Below are 5,700 nucleotides of genomic sequence, written 5' to 3' on the forward strand. Positions count from 1 at the left end.
TTTCTTTTTCTATTCTTTAAATAAGATTTTAATTGAAGAACTTTTCAGCCAATGTATTCTGCCCATGCTTTCCTCTCCCCCAGCTCCTCCCAGATCCTATCCACCTCCCTACCCACCCAATCCATGTCTTCATGTCTTTACAAAAACAACAAACAAAAATAATAAGAAATTCACATACTTCTCACAAAACAAAACCCAAAATCTATAAGTAAAAGACCAATAAGCAAAAGAATGCCCAAATATGCCAACATGAGAGAAAAAGTCTACAAAAATAGCTTTGAGTTTGTTTCGTGTTGACCATCTAGGACTGGGCTTAGGGCCTATCCTGGAATGTGGTTTATAGACCCAGTGAGCTCCCATTGGAGAAAACTAATTTTTCCTTTGGAAGTGAGCATCAATTGTAGTTAGCTTCTCAGCTAGGGGCATGGGAGCTCATGTCCACTTCCCCACTGTCAGTGCTGGGACTCCTTGTGGCTTGAACCTGTGCAAGCCCTGGGTGTACTGTCAGTCTCTGTGAGATCGTATGCACATCAGTCCCGTAGAGCCTGGAGGATACTGTTTCTTTGTCATTCATCCTCTCTGCCTCCTAAAATCTTTTTCACCCTCTCATCTGCAGAGTTCCATGAGCCTGAGGTGAGGATTTGATGAAAACATCCCATTTTGGACTGAATGCTCCAAAATCTCTCACTGTCTGTGCATTAACCAGTCATGGGTCTCTGTGTTAGTTCCCACCTACCACATGAAGCTTCTCTGATAATGGCTGAGTGAGACATTGGTCCATGGGTATAACAGAATATCGTTAGCAGTCATCTGTTGCTTTGCTCCTTTAGCAGGACAATAGTATTTTGTTTTCTCCTAGGACCACGGCCTGTCCAGTCTCAAGTTCTTAGCCAGTTAAGCAGTGTCACAGATGGGTTCCACATCATGGAGTGGGTCTCAGACCCAATCAGAGAGTAGTTGGCTACTCCCACTGTGCCACCAGCATCACAGCACCATAATCTCAGTGTTTAAAGCTGGGTTGATGGCCACCCCTCTCCTCTAAATGTGTACAGAGAACCTTACAGTAACTGTGTCTCTCTCCTCTAACTGTGTACACAGTACCTTATAGTACTGTGAACAAGGCAGTAGGGGCCAGGCCTCTGGTTAGGCACCAGCGTGACTTCTCTGTTCTCTTCAGTGAGATATGGAAGGGCTGTCTTTAGCAAGGGCATCACCATCAGTTTGTAGAGAATGGCAGATAGCCTTGGCAATCGCCTGAGGTGTCTGGGGTTTCCCAGGTGCCCTTTTGCCACCTGACTCGACTAGATGTAACCTATGCCTGAGCCTGAGGGTTTCACTTGTGCATATGATGTTTAGTGGAGCGTTATCTTGGCTCCATTTAGATTTCTCTCCTATATGTTTATATTTTAAGAAGTTTCTACAGTTGTAGGCTACCACATGCCCCCCAAATAACCCTTGGTCTCACTTGTCCCTCCCCATATTCCCTTCTTTACACCCCCCCATCTTAGATACTGTTGCTATGAAGAGACACCATAACCAAGGCAATTCTTATTTTTAAAATGCATTTACCTGGAGACTTGCTTACAATTTTTGAGGGCTAGTCCAAGATCATCATGGCAGGAAACAGACAGGCATGGCTGATCTGCAGGCAGCAGGATGAGAAATAGAGACTGGGCCTGGGATGGGATTTTGAAATGTCAAAACCCACTAACACATCCAGTAACACACCTCCTCCAAAAAGGCCACACCTCCTAATCCTTCTCAAATAGTCCCATTAACTAGACACCAAGCATTCAAACCTAAGAGCCTATGGGAGTCATTCTCATCCAAACCACCAATCCCAGCACTTGGGAGGCAGAGGCAGGTGGATATCTGAGTATGAGGCCAGCCTGGTCTACAGAATGAGTTCCAGAACAGCCAGAGCTATACAGAGGTGTCTCGAAAAACAAAACAAAACAAAAAAAATCAACAACAACAACAACAAAAAACCCCACCAAACCTCCTTTTCCCTCCCTTCCACATTTAATCCTGCCATTTTAGCTGCTACCCTGTCTTTTCATAACAATATATTGTATTTTTCCTTCCTCTTCTCCCCGCCCCCACCAGCTCCTTACTAAATATCTAACTTCTGTGGTACTTTAAATCCTAGCATGCATATCAAAGGCTGAAAAACCTACATCCACATATAAGAGAAAACTTGCAGTATTTGTCTTTTTAGGTCTGGGTTTACCTCTACTCAGGATGATTTTTTTTTCCTAATTCCATCTGATCACCTGCACATTTCATAATTTCTTTTTCTAAACAACTGAGTAATATTCCATTTTGTAATGTACCATATGTTTATTACCCATTAGTTATCCCAACATCCATATGTTATTAGTTGATGGGCATCTTGGTTGTTTCCAATTTCTGGCTATTATAATAAACTAGCAACAAAAACAAAAACATGGATGGGCAAGCATCTCTGTAGCAGGATGTAGAATCCTTCGGGTGTGAGCCCAAGCAGATCTATTTCCAGCTTCCTAAGGACTCGACACACTGATTTCCACAGGAGCTGTATGAGTCTGTGCTCCCACCACCAAGTGTTCTCCTACCTCACATTCTCTCCAGCATGAGCCCTCTGTAGCATGAGCTGCCATTTGTGTTATTGATCTTAGCCATTCTGACAGGAGTGAGATGGAATCTCAGAGTTGTTTTCATTTACATTTCCCTGACTAAGCATTTGAATATTTCTTTAAGTGTCTCTCTGCTATACGTGTTTTGTCTTTGGAGAACTCTCTGATTAATTCTGTATCCCATTTTAAAAATTGGATTATTACAACAAAGCTGAGTATTTCTTTTGAAAATGATAAAGTTACTACAAATGTACTTAGCCAGCTATTTAGACCTTCTCCACTAAAAGCAATTATAATATAATAGTTTCTTCAAGGTGGGAATAATTCTCAGCTTTCCTACAAAGTAATACAAATTTGAAAAGCTACAGGACAGGGGTGCAGGTACAGTTTTCAAAGATGAATTTATCTCAGAAAACGCGAGTGACTCAGTATGAGAAGAGTTTACACTGCCATCTAGTGGAGTGTTTGGGGAAACGACATATGTACCCTTCAATATATTTTAACTAAGGAAACAATCTAGTCAATAGAAATAGATCCCTCTATTCTGGGAACAAAACAAAACAAAACAAAACTAGCCATCATCTATAAAACACTTTACTATATAGTGGACTATAGAGAATATACCATTTAATTAAAAGGCTAATGTATGAGTGCTAGCCGTCATCTATAAAACACTTTACTATATAGTGGGCTATAGTGGCTATACCATTTAATTAAAAGGTTAATGTATGAGTGCTAGCTTTTAAGTGCACTATTCCTAGCTGCAGATGAGTCCTGTTCCTGCACTAAGCTTGTGAACATTTTGAAGTGAAGCAGCTACATTACATTAGTGTTTCTGAAGCAATAGGTTTAGCACAGTAATCCTAGTGCCATGGGTTGTCTCCAGACTTTGAAACATCTGATTATAGCAACAACAAAATCAGTGTATTACAGGTTCTTATGAAATCTTTGTTTTAGTAAAATGTATATATGAGTGTGCATGTGTGTGTGCACATGTAAATGTGTTCATTTCCATAAGGTCTATAGAAATACTGGAGTAAACAAATGCTCTCAGGCTACAGTTCTACAACTCCAGGATTGTGTGAATTTTGCGTGATGCCAATTTGCATTTGCCAGATTTACAGAGAGATGGCGGGCAGACCATCTCCTGATGGGTGGATGCTGTCTTTTATTTTTTCTCTTCTAAAACTCAAAAGGCTGCCGTTGAACAGATGGTAATATTTGCCTGCTTTCTTTTACTTGTCCAGAGGTGATTGCCCTTCTGGAAATTCAGTGTTTCTCAAAACCCTGTGAGGGTTCTAGGGGGAGGTGCCGATACTAAAGTCTGGCTCCCTAATTGGTTCTTGATTTGGTCAATAAAGGAGGCCAGGAGCCAATTGCTGGGCGGAAGGGATAGGTGGAACTTCCGGGTCCCAGGAGGAAAAAGAGACCCGGAAAGAGAAGGGTTTTGGAAGGAGAAGCAAGAAACAATCATGTAAAATCTCAGGGAAGGTAAAGCTAGCGTCCTCTGCAGGTAACAAAGGAGACAATGAAGGCTAGCTGAGAAGTTGAGGGCAGGAGATTCTACGTCTAGCAACGGTGCTAGATAACAAATTCTAAAGTAATAAAGCTGTCTGAGTGTTTTTCATCCTTGGAGCAAAGATGGGTAGAGTGAGAGAGAAGATGGGACAGTGATGGCAGCTTGGTGGAGGAACAAGAGGAAGCTGGGAGGAACCAGAGCGTGGGCAGCAGCTCCGGGCCTCTAGTCCCAGGCAAAGGCATAAGCTGGGAGGAACAAAGGAGAAGTCAAGAGTGAGCCAGTACCTGGAGTGGGGCTGGCGGCAGCCCATCTCAGAGCTAAGCAAGGAGCCAGAGCGGGACCACGGTCCTGGGCAAAGGCGTTGTTGGGAACCATGAGAGCCCTGAGATAAACATCCTGCCCCAGCTAATTGAGAACCCTGAGATTAACATCCTGCCTGACAATCACAAGGATCCGGCTTGGCCCTGGGAAAAAAAACATTCACGGAAATCCACCCCCTCCCCACCTGTCATCCACCCCCTCCTCACCTGTCACCCCGGAGCTCAACCCCAGAAGATTTTGTAACTTTTTATCTCCCTCCCCTTGTAAACTTCCTTCTCCCTCCTTCCTCTCCCCCTCCCTCCAAGATTTTTGCTTTAAATATGCTCTCCTCAACCAAGTAAACGGCTCTTGACAAGCAATGCTTCCTTGAGTCCTGTCGTCTCTCTCGCCCATTCTTTATTCACAGGTTGTGACTCTCCTCGTTCCCCCAATAACGTGACCTGCAGTCCAGGTCAAGGCGTGAGCGTGATTTTTATTATTACACGCAACACAGGGCCAACTCCATCAGACCCGCCTGGAATGCCCCTTAACATGCATTCTCTAACCTCCCTCACTGCTAGTTCTAACAAATCAGAACACAGCCTGTGACCTGCAGGGTCCTCAAGCATCCTAGGTGGTTGTTATAGATCCTAAATCTTGAGAACTAATTTTAATGTTCAGAATGTTGTAGCCCAGGTTGGCCTTAGCCTCACTAGGTAGCCAAGGATGGCCTTGAATCTGATCTTCCTGCCTCTACCTTCTGAGAGCATGGATTGGAGGTATGCACTACCTCCATGTATCTGGCACAATACAATTTTGAGCAAAAGGGAAGTTGATCCACACCTACCGATATTCTAGTGTCCTTTCCTGTTAGCTCCTAACGCCTTCCCTAAAGAGAGAGTCTTTGTCCATTCCCATCTCAGAAGGAAAGAGAATCGGGCATGTGAAACTGCTGGTAATGTTTGCGTCTACAATCTACAACACCTAGCACATTTTTGAAACCAAATATGCTTTTAACATAGTAACATTTGACAGTCATTGCTCTTTTATGCATAACATGCATATGTAATTTATTCATATACCTTTTATCTAAAGTAGGTCTTATAAACAAAGCCAATTTCTTTCTCTTCTAGGTTTCCATATCAATGCTTCTGAGTATTTGTGGTCTGTGTCCTAGCTACTGAAGATAGAGTTCTCAGAACAGCGGCAGCAGTGCTGCCTAGAAGAAGGTTAGAAACAGCTTTCTCACCAGGCTTGGTAGCTGAT

Source organism: Mastomys coucha, unplaced genomic scaffold (assembly GCF_008632895.1).
Source record: "Mastomys coucha isolate ucsf_1 unplaced genomic scaffold, UCSF_Mcou_1 pScaffold21, whole genome shotgun sequence".
Classification (NCBI taxonomy): Eukaryota; Metazoa; Chordata; class Mammalia; order Rodentia; family Muridae; genus Mastomys; species Mastomys coucha.